Source organism: Vulpes lagopus, chromosome 9 (genome assembly GCF_018345385.1).
Source record: "Vulpes lagopus strain Blue_001 chromosome 9, ASM1834538v1, whole genome shotgun sequence".
Lineage (NCBI taxonomy): Eukaryota > Metazoa > Chordata > Mammalia > Carnivora > Canidae > Vulpes > Vulpes lagopus.
Window position 1 is genome coordinate 29,924,451 of NC_054832.1, and position 16,303 is coordinate 29,940,753.

Sequence of the window (16,303 nt, forward strand, 5' to 3'; positions counted from 1 at the left end):
GATGGCTTCAGTGTTTTCACTTTGGCCACCATTTAGCATATGTGGAGAACTTTGAAAAACAACTACTGGTGTCCCAGTGTAGACCACTTAAGTAAGAATCTCTGAGTTGAGGCTCAGGCATTTGTTTAAAAAATTCCTTGGGTAATTCTAAGGGACAGCCAGAATTGAGAACCACGGAAAGATGTTGAGAACTTCTCAGATCATGGCTTAAATATTTTCTGTATTTTGGGGAGTAATATAAACAAGATGTAAGTTAGCAAGATAGAGAATTGTGGAAATGAAAGTCAACCAGGGAGAGACTATAGGAAAGGAAAACAGTAAGCTGCTGCAAAACTCTAAGCAAGTGATGAGAACCTGAATTTAGGATACTGATGATAGGACTGGAAGGACAGCAGATTATACAGACATTAGGCAGGATGTATGAGTTTTCTATCGTTGCGTAACAAACCACCCTCAAATTTGGTGGCCTAAAAAAGCAACAAGGATTTATTTTGCTGATAAGTCTGCGATTTGGCTGGGCCTCAATGGTGATGGCCTGTCTGCACCAGAGGGATGGCTCAAAGGGGTCTGAAAAAATATATTTTTAAGATGGGTTACTCATACGTCTGTCCAGTTGGTGTTGGCTGTCAACTTTGAAGCTCAGCAAAGGCTTAGGCTGAGAGCTTCTGTTTTTGTTTTTTAGTTTCACAAATCTGACGAGGGCTGCGTGGGTGGGGTATACATTTGTAAAGATGTCCCAGTCTTGGCTCTGAAGGCTCCTCCACCGCAAGGCCAGCCCTTGCTGCCTGCTCCTTCTGGGGTTCAAGTCTCAGGCAGAGTTCCTGGCATCCCAGGCTGGGGCGGTGGTGTCATCCTGTCGGTGCAGGCTGGGGGACGGGACGGTGACAGCCACGGGCCCTCACTTCCTCCCGCAGGCCCGGCACGGACGTCCGCGGCGGCGGTGCGGGGGCTAGCGGGTGGGGGCCGCCCCGCGGGGGGAGCACGCTTCCTCGCTTCCTCCAGCCGCGTGCAGCTGTGGGCGTGCCGGGAGGGCACGGCCTTCCCGTCAAGGCTCTGGCGGGCTTCTCCACAGCAGGGGCGCTTCGAGCAGCGCCGCCGGTGGCTGTGGGGTTGGGGAAGGCGTCGGCGCCCCCGGGGTCTCTGCCGTCAGCGCAGCGCAGTTCGTCTGCCTGCCCTGCGCCGCTCGGTCAGCGTCTCCAGCATTCCTGGGGGCGCTCCTCCCGGAGCTGCTCCTGCTGCTCCTCGTCTCCTCAGTGGCTGCCTTCTGCCGCTCCCCCTTCCGCGTGTGGAGACCTGTCCGGCGGGCGCCCGCGGCTTGCCGTCGAAGCCTGGAGCGAGGGGCGGCCCCGCGGCCCGTGGCCGCCATCTTGCCGCCTGTCCTTCCGGTCCCTGGTCGGGGAGGCCTCCGTCAGCCGCTGCCGCGCTCACCGCCCGCTGCGCGCTGCGCCTCTGCCTCCTCCCAGCATGGCGGCTGGGTTCCGGGAGAGCGTCCCGGGAGGGCGCGGGGGCAGTGAATGGCGTTTTCAATTCCACTGTAGGTCGCACAGCGTCCCTTCTAAGGTTATTGGCTGAGGCAGTCAAAAGGCCGACTTGGACTCCAGGGAAGAGGACGCGGCCTCCCTTATCTTGATAGCGGGAGTGGCAGGGTTTTCAAGAAAGATCCCGAGGCTAGGACAGCGTGACGGAGGTGGCCAGCTTAGGAGCCGCCATCTCTGCCGCCTCCCTGGGGTCCGATCAGAAGGAGGTACGAAAATCAGCGAGGAACGAGGCAACGGACCTTCCAGTAAAAGCAACTTTAAAGATAACGCTTATTTGGATTATTACCAAAAGTACAGTAGGTGGAGTTAAAACTAGCTAGGGCTGGGGGAAAGATTTGTAATACACGCGCTTAAAACTTAGGGAATAGTGTGTTTCATTTGCTTTGCTGAGTACCCAGATAACCCTTCGAAAGGGCGATGATAATGGTCTTTTTTTTTTTTTTTTTTTTTTTTAGGGTTTATTTATTCATGAGAGACACAGGCAGAGAGACAGAGACAGAGGCAGGCTCCCTGCAGTGAGCCTGATGTGGGACTCGATCCCAGGACCCCAGGATCACGACAGAGCTGAAGGCAGAGGATCAACCACTGAGCCACCCAGGTGACCTCACGATGATAATACTCTGAAAGCTTTTGGAAACCTCCGATAGCTAGGCTCTTTTTACACGTCATCGTTATTACTTGACAATGTACACAACTCAAACAACTGGTATAGTTAGTGAAAATATGAAATGAAAAAGAATAGGAAGCCACTTCTTCCAATTTATTGTTATTATTTTAAGGGATTATTAATACAGAGAATCTCCTGACTTAACTCTGATCTTCAATTATATGCTTCCGTGATTGATAATACAAAAATGGGCCCGGTATACTGAACCACCTCTTTGTCTTAGGTAAATTTACAATTGTTAGGGGGAAGAAGGCAGCTGTGATCATTTTGAATAATGACCTTCCTATGGCAGTCCTGGGGTCAGCTGCAGTAAGTGTTTTGTGATGATGGTGACTCTGATGAGTCGTAGCTAAGAGAACATAGAACAGTGTACTGCTTCCTTTGGACTCTCTTAGCCCTTGGCAAACACTCCAGAGGAAGGGCTCACACCCAGCTCTGCCTTGTCCATGTGAGTTCTTGTCCATGTTGGTTTACACAGTTATCTTCAAGCAGAAGAATGAGGGAAGTTGAGGAAGGCCTTTAATGGTTTCATTGCATTCAAGGCTAAGTTTACCACATACTTTACTTTTTTTTCCCCTTAGAATTAACTAACTGAAACTGCTGCTTAGATTTGTTGTTTTTGCCCAAGTTCAAACTGTGTGATTCAAGTGAAAAGGATATAAGTACATTTATCAGATATTTTAATATTAGGAAAACAGGTGAGTGGCAAAGCATATTCATTCACTTAGCAAATATTTTTAAATGCCTACTATGTGCAAAACACAGTGCCAGCTGACCTCGCCTTGTTCTGATTTGGATCAAATCTGAATGCAAGAGTCTCATAGTCATCTTTTGTTAGTCCAATATTTCCTTATCACTCAGCCAAGTTTATAAAGCAGCACATTACTTACAATTTGACTCATCAACTGGCAGGTTTTATTGTGCTTTCTCTTTTCTCAGCCTTTTCATTGACTATATGAATACACATCATAAAATCAGCTCCATTGGCTTTGAAGACATTTATTAAAATGATGTATTTGTGAGAGGAAAGTTTATAAGACCTGTGGTTTATAAAGTCCTTGATCTATTTACTCCAGATGATTGGATTCTAATCCTTGCAGGGTGGGACAGGCCCTGATGCTTATAGTGTAGGATGAGAGAAGTTTTAAATGTATTACTTGCAACTGGAGTGTACTGCACTCCCTCATGATTGTGGTCCTCATATTTGTTGCTTTTGTAACCTTGATTTAGATCCAGCCAATACAGAGTTAAAGTTGTGTCTATGTGCTAGCTAACTTTCTTAGAGGAATGGCCCATAAAAATTATAATTTTGAAAGTATATTTTCTAAGTAGTTAAATTTGAGTGAATGTGTGTACTGCCAAGATCTGTACATTTTCTTTATGTAAAATGTACTAATTAGTATTTACTAAAGAAAAAATACAAAAATGCATCTCTCAAAGATGATAGAGAAGCAAAGAATTTTTCTTACGTAGTATTATGTGGGGAAGAAGGTTCAAAACAATAACATGGATTTTGGTGGAAAAACAAACCTATATACCTGTCAGGCACTGAGTAGTCATTGGAGAATCAAAGATGACCGAGATTTGGCTCACATCTTTTGGGAAACTGCAGTGAGAGTGAAGAACTTAATTCAGATGTGAAGAACAGTAAAGCACTACCATATACAGTAGTATTTGCCTTCAGAAAAGTTGCGGAAGACAACCTGGAGAGGCAGATACTTGAACTATCTCAGAAAGCCTGAATATGGTTTCCCAGGCAAGAATGGCAAGACAGTGTGTTCTGGGCAAAGAGCCACAGGGAAAAGACACAAGAAGGAGAAAGATGCTTGCAAACAAAGTGACAAACCCCAGGAACCTGTAAGAGAAAGCAGGATAGAACAGATGAGGGTGGTCCAAAGAACTGGGAGAATGTGAGACTTGGGGTAGAGGCTGGAAAGGCTTGAGGGTGAAGAGATCTTGAAAAATAAAGATGGAGAAAAATCTCAGTGTCTATTCACCAACAACAACCACAGCCTAGTAAGAGGCAGCCTAAGATAAAATCAGAATTCTTTCCCTTAATCTAAAAGTCCTTGCCTGCTGGGAACTTCACTTTCCTTTAAAACTTCATCTCCTACCCCTCTCTTACTTACTCAATATGATCTTCTTTTGAACACATACCAAATCTGATCCTACCTGAACAACTTTGCCTTAGGTCAGTGATTCTCAGTTAGGTGTGATTTTGTCACCTTGAAGACATTTAGCAATGTCTGGAGCTATTTTGACTGTCAGGACTTGGAAAAGGCTACTGGCATCTAGTTTGTGGAGACCACTGATACTTTTAGGCATCCTACAGTGCATAGGATGACCATTGGTCCCCCCACAACAAAGAATTCAGTCACAAAGTGTGAATCATGCCAAAATTGAGAAACTCTTAGATGGTTCCTTAGCATGAGTGCTCTTCTCACAAATGTAATCACTCTGTCACCTTCTTGTTTTACGTTTAAGTGAATTGTCACTATGGAGTGATTCCTATTTATTTGTTTGAATTATTGTGCCAGTCCTCCCATCAGGTTATAAACTCCATGAGGGCAGAGGACTGGACTATATCGGTAGGTCTCAGAACAGTGCCTAGAACACCAGAAGTGCTCAATAAATATTTAAGTAAATAAATGGGTGAGTTGCAATCCTGGTTCTAGCCCTGACTAGCTCTGTGACTTTGGCAAGTTACTTAAATTGTCTCATGTCCTTTCTTTCTCATATGCAAACTCTGTGGGACAGGGACTGTGTATATTGGATGTAGAGTTTTGCCTACTCAGCAAGAATAGTTCTTGACACATCAGTAGATCCTCATTGGCATTAGTTGAGTGAATGTTGAAAGGTCATAAATTCCTTATCAGAACCTACAAACCCCTTGCTTGGATTTCCAGGTAAACTTAAACATTTAGGAAAATGGAAACATGGGAAGGTATTTTAGCAAAAGTATCTTGGTTCTTCAAAACTAGATGATATAATGCATTTTTTCTCTACTTTCAGGAACTGATCTTTGTTGCAAATTTTTTTACTTTTGATTGAAAAGTTCCAGCCTGACTCTGTTTGTGTTTGTTTTAAGAAAATAAAACTCTGGTTAAGCATTTTAGAATAGCTAAGCTATATGTTCCCAACCAATTCTAACCAAGCTTGAATGCTCAATGAAGATAGAATTACTTCTAAACTCAATGCAATGCATAGGGCCAGACAGCTGGGTGACAAAGTAAAGAGAAATGACTCCCATGGCTGATTTTTAAAATAATTAGGTTCACAGCTTCCATTTTTGGAAAAAGCTTTAGGGATACCACTGGTTCAGAAACAATATGATGAGACAGCGTTAGAGGAAAGAGAAAATGTCACATTTAACTTGTGAAAAAATGTTCAGAGATAAACCAGAAAATTTCCCCATTGGTAAAACAAACAAGAGCTGGAGAACTGGACCCAAGGAGCCCTGCCAAAGTCAAATTGCCTGCGGACACTTTGCAGACACTTCATTTCTATTTCATTTGGTTTTCCTTATCTTTCCAATACCCTAGCATAAAATTAAACTGGGAAGCAATATATTCTGTTTTGTTACCTATTTCTTTTCATCCTCATTAGAATCTAAAATTGTACCCAAGCAAATATTTATGTCTAGAAGACAATGTTCTGAAGTCTTCTAACCATGAGAAGGATTGTAGATTCGTAGGAAAAATGTTCTAAACAAACCAGTATTATTGCTTATCTTTTTAATAAAATATAATCATTTGAAGAAAGCAAATGGTTTGAAAAAGTTTAGCAAGCTTTTGAAAAGCTTCATGGTAACTGTTATACAGAGCTTGCTAATAGTTGCCCACAGTGTGAATTCAGCATGGAAGTATTTTGTATGTAGCAAGGCTGTTTTTTTATGCCCTAAAATTTAAAATTCAGTAAATTTTATATAAACATTTCTTTTCTCTTTTGAAAAAAATCAGAGAATCTGTTAATCTAGGACTCTTTTATTCTGCCTTTATTCATAGTCAACAAATATTACCTGAGTGCCTATTATGTGGTGAATACTAGGGACAATCAGCTGGAGTATTGCAGCAACCATCCCCTTTAAGGGGCAAAGTGGCAGCTACATGTGTTCTTCAGTGTGCTGTATGGCTCAAGCCACTTCATTGAGGTTTCCTCTTTAGCCGTTTATCACCACCCTTGCACAGTTGATTCTTTCATAATGGAGAAAAAAAATCTTCATGTCAATATGTGGCAGAGACAGGTAGCTGTTCTATTAATTATTTGTGCTCTCTCTTTTATACAGTTGCCATTGTAAAGTATCTTCTTAACCAGGTAATGTATTTCACAGCCCCTCTTCTATCCAAGTGATGTGAAAGATTTTCACCACTGAAATGAGAGCAGAAGTAATGGGTTTTATTCTTGAGAAGACTTTTAAGAAAAAAGAGATAGAATCTCTACGCTCTCTTTTTTCCTTTTTTGTAGGCTGAATTGGAATATCCTAGACCCTCAGAACTACAGGACAAAAAGAACCTGAATGAAGACAGACATCCCCTGAGCACAAACACATGCAAGACTATTACCTTGGTTTTTTTTTTTTTTTTTTTTTTTTTTTTTACAGCAACTAGCATTAGGTAAGATGTCATATCTTTTACCAAGATGGGGAAAACAAAAACATTCAGGAGAGTGATGTGTTCAAAAGTAGAAGAGAAATTTACCTGCCCACATCAACAATTTGCAGTATCCACCTGACTCCTGCAGGCCTTTGAGTTTGAGACTCCTTGCTTAATGAAACCCTTCAGGTCATTGGTTTCCCTATAATTTCACCCTTGGTCATCTTCTCTATGACAGGAGTGAATAAATGTGGTCATAAAATTCAGAAAGTTGGAAACACGGTCCTAAAATTTTAGACAAAAGGAAATGGCTTGAGAAACATTTACAAACATCCTATTTTCATCATTTTATCTGTGGAAGGGTATAAAGTATAATAAAATCAAGGACTTATAGAATTGAGGGAGATCTAGGGCTATCTGACCTTGCCCTCTATATCTGATGTGAAATCTCTCAATTGTTACAGTTGAGTCCTACCTCTTTGTAAGTACTTGCAGCGATGGGGAACTCCTTGCCACACAACACAGCTTTATTAAGCAGTTTTATTGTTAGAACTTTATCATTTGATAAAGATCTGTCCCCTATACCTACCACCAACTATAATGAATTCAGTTCTCAAATGCCTATGAAGACACGTAGGATAAACCTAATTTCTCTTCCATCTGCTCATGAAACAGCCCTTTATTTTTTGTAAAGATTTTATTTATTTATTCATGAGAGACACATGTGTCTCTCATGTGTCTCTCATGAGAGAGAGGCAGAGACACAGGCAGAGGGAGAAGCAGGCTCCATGCAGGGAGCCACGTGGGACTCGATCCTGGGATTCCAGGATCAGGCCCTGGGCTGAAAGCAGTGCTAAACCACTAAGCCACCCAGGCTGCCTGAAACAGCCTTTTAGTTATTGGAAGACAGATGTCAGATATCATGTTTATACTAAATCTTAGTTTTTCCAGACCAAAGACCCTCTGTTCTTTCAGTTGTTACATACATTGATTGTGCTATCATAATCTTGATTGACTCTTATAGAAGCACTCCATGAACTTCTAGATATATTCTTAATTTTAGCCTATTTTTATTACCATTTTGCATTTGTTTTGGACCATCTTCACCTGACAGTTGTAACCTTTGAACTGTTGTCAACCTATATATACCAATATATCTCTGATAAATACAGCTCAATTTTTGCTATTTATTGTTTCTGCTTAGTCTATTAATCTTTTATCTGTTAGTTTAAAATATTCCTGAGGGCTTCATATGTTTCACTACTTAACTTACAGTATCTTCAGTATTGGTATGGGGAGAGAATTTACTTGGTCTCCATGGGAGCCTATGTGTTTATTCTTTAAGAATAAATTAGAATTTATTCTGTGAGGGATTCAAACACAATCTTGGATTGAAGGCTTTTTCACTGCCATTTTTAAATAATCCTTTTCCCATTTCCTCTTAGCATTTTTTTTAAAGATTTAATTTATTTATTTTAGAGTGAGAGAGCATAAGTGGGAGGGGCAGAAGGAGAGGGAGAGAGAATTTCAAGCAGACACCGTGCTGAGCACAAAGCCTGAAGCAGGGCTCTATCTCACAACCCTAAGATCACGACTTGAGCCAAAGCCAAGATTGGAGGTTTAGCTACTGCACCACCCACTTGCCCCTCTCTTCATATTTTTTAATTATCTTTGGTTTCTGAATTTCTAAATGTCTATATTTTCTGATGGAATTTTGAAGGTTTCTGTATTCTAACTTTGTTCAATTTGAAGAAAAGACCATTTTATTTTTCAGTATATCTGATATGATGCTTTATGATTGTGATATTTTACAATAGTTAGTAAAGCAAAAATGAAGCTTCCATTTTGTAACTATACAGACTCTGCTAAAAGGGGCACCTGCTGTCTTGTCTAGCTCAGACAACTTGTTCTAGATCCATTGACTGATATTGAAGTTTCTTCAAACAAATTTAAGTATTAAAGTCCACTTGAAAACTACATATCAAGCTTCATTTACCTTCAAGGTTTTTCGCATTTCTTCTTCCTGGTTCTTATTTCTTATTATACTAGGAACCTGTGAGGCATTAATGGAAAGGGGATATGGATGTCTGGGGATGTGATTGCCCACTTGTCTGTACTAGGAAGTAACCCAGGTAGTCCAGGAGAACTTTTTTGTTGGTTCTAGCTGATCCCAGTGGGTTTGGTGATCAGTTGTTATTGCCCTCATAGCACAATGGCCACAGTGTTGGCACTATATAGTGTGTTACACTGGGTAGTTGGAGTGCACATCTGGGCTTCTATTAAATTTAATGGCATGGTAGTCATTTGACCTATACTCAAGAAACTCTTCCACATAATGTTAAGGTCCTTCTTGGGGGCTGGTGGATTAAATAATGTGCCTACCTCACATTTATAACCTCTTAAAAGCCCACAGAAATTTTAGGATTCTCTTCTATACTAAATTTAACTTCAGAGCAAACTGTGGTTGGTCCTTGCCTTTCCTAGACTACACATGCCCTTGCCCCTATCACTTGTGATCCGTCCCAGATAAATCTGCACATTCTGCTGTGAAGCAACTCCAGTTAATGAGCAGTTACGCATCTTCTAGATTCTGAGCCTTCTTCCGAATTTCCTGGGAGGGCAGTTTTTGTGGTGCCAACTCTTTTCCCCGGTAAGCACCCAAGGAACAGCTAAGGGAATACAAATTACTCTGTTCCCATCCCCCTCTTTTCATGTCTTTTTACAGCTCAAGAAGGGTATTAGCTTTTCAGGTTTGCATGTTTTTCCCAATCTTCTGCCTGGTAAGTTGCTTGCAAGCCAGGTAGTTTAAATATCCTCTTTATTGGTGGTTGATGGAGGGGATGGAGGAAAGAACAAGAATGTGGTCAATATATGGTTCAAATTGAAGCCATATCTATCACTCAGTTCATGCAATTCTCAGAGACATCCTTAACTGTTTTATTAGCTCTCTTTTCAAAGCACATTGACACTCTGGATAATGATTATATTAATAATGTGAAGATTTGTGTTTGATGAAATACTGGTCTAACAAAAATGTGAAATTGAAAAATCAACTCTTGCAGTTGTGCACATTTGAAAGACAATTCTGGGAATCGTTTCTCTTTTTCATCTTTTGCAAAACTACTCTTGAATTTGACAGTTTTGTAACTCAGATAAGTAGATAATTAAGCCCATCTTTCAGCCCATCTGTCTATATTTAGTAAGCTACCATGTGAGGATATGAAAATAAGACAGGGCCCTTGCCTTGAGCCAAGAATGGTTTTCACATTTTTAAAAAGTTCAAAAAAAAAAAAAGGACAAAGAATCTGTGACACTCTTTGTAGCCTGCAAAATCTAAAACATTTATTGTCAAGTCCTGTACAGAGTTCACTAACCACTTAACCTCTTACGTTTTCACCGGAGTATGAAATTTTCATTTTTAAAATTACTTTATATTTTTATCCACTACTTTATATTTATTTACTGTTTTTATATTGATATGATTAATCTTTAACATTTTGAGATATTTCATCTAATCATTTCTAATTTTTCTGTGGTTCTTATAATCTTCATTAGCTTTTACTTCTTGCTATACAAATCTAGTCAGCTCTTACTCAATTTATACAGTTATTTGGGCAGGGAAAAAAATTGAGTAAAAACTATATTAAAATCATGAAATTGATTTCCTTTATTTGATTCAGGCATTTTTTTAGACTTTGTGCTTTCAGTAAATAATTTTATATTTTTTTAAAAAACTATTTGAATGGATTGGATTGTCATGCCATTTGACTTAAATATATCAATTCAGTCAAAATTATCAATGTTCATATACATATATGTAACATAGATGTAGATAGTTATAGAGATATCTTCCTTCCTCTAACAATAATGTAGCATGTAAAAATGTATTGTCTCCGAGTACTATTACATTTCAACACCATCTCCTTAAATTTGGTGCATTTATACATTTATTTCACTGTACGTTTTTGAAAAGACTTGAGTCACAGCCATCCAATCTAAATGTTTTTTTCAGGATATTAAAGAAAAATATTATTTTAAAAATCAAGTGAGTTTTAAATAGTTCTTTAAAACCACACTTCTTTCTGAATTTCCTGAATTTGAAGGGTCATAGTAGCTTATGCTTTTTTAGTATAAAAGAAGTTGGGATCTAGAAGTGTTTTGGTGTATCAATTTTGTATACATAATAATTCAAACACTCTTAAAACTGGTCTAACTTAACCTGTATGCTTTTTTTTTTTTTTTTTTGCTGCTTGTTACTACTTGAATTATTCTTATCCCTACCATTTATTTATTGATAATATTCTTTCGTGGTTTGTATTATGCCAAATAGAACCAGGAATAGCATACTTGATTCAAGCTAAAACCTTTCAAATGATTTCCATGAAGAACTTTCTTCCTAAACCCAAAGAGGATTTAGTATCATATTCAAATTCTCTCAGTTCCACAAACAAGCCAAACTCTTCTTTCTGCAAGGGCGTTTGTCATCCCGCTCTCAGAGCAGTCTTTCACCCAACAATTTGTTCTACTAATTTTCTCATTTTGCACCAGAAGTATAGGATCAAGCCAAGGCATCCATGATTACTAAGATTGTATTCACCCTAATTCATATCTATAGATTTTGGAGTGCTGGAGTGGGAACCTTCTATTATTCTTCCTTACTTTGTGGCACAAACATCTAGATTAGTTGTATGTGGAGATTTGTTTCAGGTTGTCTGCTGTTGGCTTCTCAATCTTGTTTTCTAAAATATTAAGTATTCTCCCAGAAGGTAAGGTTAATATGTTGAGTGGGAACACACTGAAGGTTAATATGTTCAGTGGGAACACACTGAAAAAAGAAAGCTGCTGTCTCACATGGTTGCTGCCAAGAAAAGCTCCTCAAATCACCAGTCATAAACTTATAATTCCAGTCCTTGAAGTAGCATCCTTTTGTGATCCTACTAAGATTGCAGAAATAGTGCAGTGGTGATTCCTTTATAAATAGTACTGACATAAAAATTTTGTATGGACTATTTCAATTAAATACATTGTAAGACTTGGTATTCATGCCTAGAGTCTGAATGTGAATTGTAAATATAGCCATAATGAAATACTATTTACAAATCTTCCTTTATAACTTTATAGCTAAAAAATAAACTATGGATTTAGGTTTGTAATCAGTTCTTTGGGGCAGGCTATAGCTCATTAATAACAATGAAAGACAAAGCTTTGACTTTGAATATATGTTAATGTATGATACTGAGTACATGTTAATCTCTCTTTTCCTCTTTGTGCTTGTAAATGTATACTTAATGTCTTGTAAGTAATAATTTTTAAATTAATCTTTTGCATTTTTTTTCTTTTTACATTAGCCTCTCACTATTTAAAATGCCAGTACACTTATTTAGAATTATATAACAATTTCAGTAGTGGGGTAAACAAAGCCATTGAAAATTCCTGGTGGTCTGCATATTACTTTTTTTTGTGTGTGTGTATTACTTTTTTACATTGAATTTTGCATATCTAATATCTCTTAAGCTATTACACCAAATCCTAGTAATTAAAGATGAACAGGATAATAGCCGTTTGCTCAGTTTTGCTCCCATACAGAGTGATTCCCTCTACTGTATTTTCTACTGGTTCATCTTATTATATTTACATGATTTAAAGGAGGAGGTGCTACCATTCCCAGAAGAGAATGTTTCCTGATGCAGAGTGTCAAAGAGAAAGAGCATATAGAATTTGAGATGAATTGGGTTCCAGTTTCAGCTCAACTGCTTATTAGTAGAATAGTCATTTGATTATCTGTGAAAACTAGGAACTTTACAAGTTTACAGAAGGGGCCAAATGAAATGCTATATAAGAAGATATTTGGTAAAGGTGCCTGAGTGGCTTAGGCAGTTAAGCATCTGCCTTCAGCTCATGGGATTGGGCTCCAGGGAGCTGTGATGGAGCTCCATGTTGGACTCCCTGCTCGACAGGGAGCCTGCTTCTCCCTCTCCCTCTGCTTTTGCTTTCTCTGTGTCAGATAAGTGAAATAAACAAATAAATAAATAAATAAATAAATAAATAAAATCTTAAAAAGTTTTTGGTAAAGTGCTAGCTGTACGTTAATATCAATTATTTAGCCTATTTTAACCAATTTTTTTCCTATATTCCATTAAATGAAACTTTATAGCATGCTTTCTGAACAAGAGTGATATTTCTCCTGAGTAAAAATAAGTTCTTAAAGGAGGCACAAAAAAAAAAGTCTTACTCTCTATGTACAGCACATACATAAATACATCACATATATGGTATATTTGTGGTATTAAAATTTTATGAGAAGGGTAATAATGGAAGAAATGTCTAAGAAGGTTTGTGGGGGGTGGTGGTGATAGTACAAAAAAGTTGAGAAACTATTCCGTAGTGTTGTAAAACAGACATAAATCTCAGTCTACAGATTTAATGTGAAATAAATGTAATTTCTTATTGTTTATTCTCTGTAAGCAAACTTTTTTTTCAAAAGATTTTATTTATTTATTCATGAGAGACACACACAGAGAAAAGAGGCAGAGACATAGGTAGAGGAAGAAGTACTGATGTGGGCCTTGACCCTGGGATCACACCCTGAACCAAAGGCAGACCACTGAGCCACCCAGGCATCCCAAACTCTTTTTTTTTTCTTTTTAATTTCATGGTCCCCTATTTGCCAGGAGGAATAGATGGTATCTGAGAAATTCAGAGTTTCAGTGCTCTTACTTCCCTGATTCCCAGAATCCTATCAGTGTGCTAGGGAGCTTATGTAATAGTAAGATTTGGGAGCATTGACTCTTTGAATTTCCAGAGTCTTGGAGTTGGTCCTCTCTCAGCTATTTATCCACCTCTCTGGAGGGCACAGAGCAAAACTGGCTGCTTTCTTGCTACTCTAGAGCTATAGGAAACTTGACAGAGCTCTCAGAGGCCTTCTGCCTAGATTCTCCCTCTGGGTAGTTTTGCTCTCTGTTCACTTTTTTGAACACGAGAAATCTAGAGATTTTGTCCATGTTTTTGGGCTTTATCCAAATAGAGGAGCCAAAGATTCCTATGCTTTCAGATTCCTCAAAATTTTACTGATCTCTTTATCTTAACCACTGCCCCACCCCATGGTTCAGCCTAGGGATAGAGGGTGGAGTGGAGTATGCAGAGTATAATTCCATTTTAGGAAAACATTCTCAAAGCTATTATCCCTTCCAGGTGTTTTAGGAATGTATTTTTAAGCTTAAAGGACAGAATTTACCTCGTTGTATTAAGTCTTTTATTGTAATAACCCTATCCTACAAAATGGTTGCTTCATGATACAATTTAATGGGGAAGGGCCCCTATGTAAAATAAAAATATATGGGTATGTGGGTGATGAATATATGCAGGGGGCACATTAGATTTTTCTAAACAGTTATTTCAGGGTATTTTCCTCACTTTGTTAATTCATCATGTAGCAAATCATTTGTTTTACAATAACTTAATTGAGATATAATTTACATAAATAAAATATACCCTTTGTAAGGGTGTGATTGAATAATTTTTTTTAAACTTATATAGTTGTGCAACCATAGCCACCCTCAATTTTAGAACTTTTCCATCACTCTCCATAAATTCTCAAAAGACTATTTCAAATCAGGCCTAGTACCTAGGGATCAGTACTTCATTCCATTTTACTGCTGAATAGTATCCCAGTGAAATAGTATTTTGTGGATATACCACATTTTGTTTATCCATTGACCAGTTGATAGACATTTTAATTATTTCCAGCTTTTGGCTATGGTCAATACGACTCCTATGAACAGTCACATAGAAGTCTTTGGATATAAATTTTCCTTTCTCTTGGGTAGATTTCTAGGAATGGATTTGCCGGTTCATGTGCTAAGTTTATGGTTAACATTTTTCAGGAACTGCCAAACTTTTCCAAAGAGGCAGTACTCTTACATTCCCACCAGCATGTATGAGGGTTCCAGTTTGTTTACATCCTTGTCAACACTTGGTATTATAGATCTTTTAATTATAGTTATTTTGGTGTGTGTGGTGTTTGTCATTGTGGTTTTAACTTGTATTTTTCTAACAACTAATTAAATGCATATTTTTCATGTGCTTATTAGCTGTTAACATATTTTCCTGGCAAACTACTCAAGTCTTCTGCTCATTTTTAAATTGGGTTGTTTTTTTTTTTTTAATATTGAGTTGTATGATTTATATATATGTATATATATATATTTTTTAAATTTTTCTTGGTACAAGACTTTTATCAGATATGTAGTTTTCAAATAGTTTCTTCCAGTCTGTGACTTTTCAATTTTTTAATAGTATCTTCAGATAAACAAAAGTTTTTAGTTCTAATGAAGTCCAGTTTGTCAGAGCTTTTTATTAAACTGATAAGAACAGATACTACACTTGATCTTAGCCAAAAGGCCGAGAAGCGATTGTCAGAGCTTTTTAAAGTGGCTTGTGTGTCTGCTGTCATGTCTAAGAATGCTTTGTCTAACCCAAGATTATGAAGATTTTTCTCTCATATTTTCTTCTATAGATTTTATAGTTTTAGCTCTTATATTTCAGTTCCTGATATATTTTGATTTAATTTTATATATAGTTATAATATGGGGTCTAAATTTTAATTTTTTATCTTAGTATTTGCAAATGTATTTCCAATTGTCCCAAATGTCCTAGTACCATTTTTTTGTTTGTTTGTTTTAGACTGTGCTTTCTCCACTGAACTGACTTTGTGGCACTGTTGTAGAAAACCAAATGGGCATAAATGTAAGGACAGTTTTGTTTTATTGATCTGTCTGCCTCTCATTACAACATTATCACATTGTTTTAGTCATTATTACTGTATAGTAAGGTTTGACAGCAGGTAATCTAAATTCTCCAAATTTATTCTTTTTCAAAATTGTTTTGGCTATTCTATGTCTTTTGCATGTCCATATAAATTTTTAAATCAGCATGTTAGTTTCTACAGAAAGGATTGCTGGGATTTTAATGAGAATTATCGTGAATCTATAGATCAATTTGTGTAGATATGAAATCTTTATAATATTGGGTCTTCTGTGAACATCAAATTTCTAATTATTTTATCTAAATTTCTTTCTAAAATGTTTTATAGTTCTCAATTTACAAATCTTTAATTTCTTTTGTTAAAAGTATTCTTAAATATTTTATCTTTTCTTGCTGCTATTGTATATGTAATTGTTTCCTTGCTTTTATTTTCATATTGTTCTCTGGTGATGTTAATGTTTACTACTCAAGCGCCCATCTGCCCCTCATCCTAAAACTCTCTATTGAGTCTCTGGCTAGTTTACCGGTTCATCATTTGCCTCAGACAGGACCATAGCCTCAGACTAGTGGAGCTGCTGTCTGTCACTCTTTGCTTGCCACCAGGGTCACCACTTTAACTGTCAACACTTCATATCAAAGGAGTTCATTCTGGCAGAATCAGCAAAACTAAATGATTGGTTTTGGCAGTTTTGCTCAACTATATAGTTGGTTTTCTATCAGGCCGAAAGTTGGGAACAATTTAT

At 37.9% G+C, this 16,303-nt stretch overlaps 1 pseudogene; it reads right to left on the reverse strand.

Moving 5' to 3' along the window:
• Nucleotides 1–15,086: 15,086 nt before the first annotated feature.
• LOC121499209 lies at nt 15,087–15,209 on the reverse strand (annotated as a pseudogene).
• Between the last annotated feature and the right edge of the window lie 1,094 nt (nt 15,210–16,303).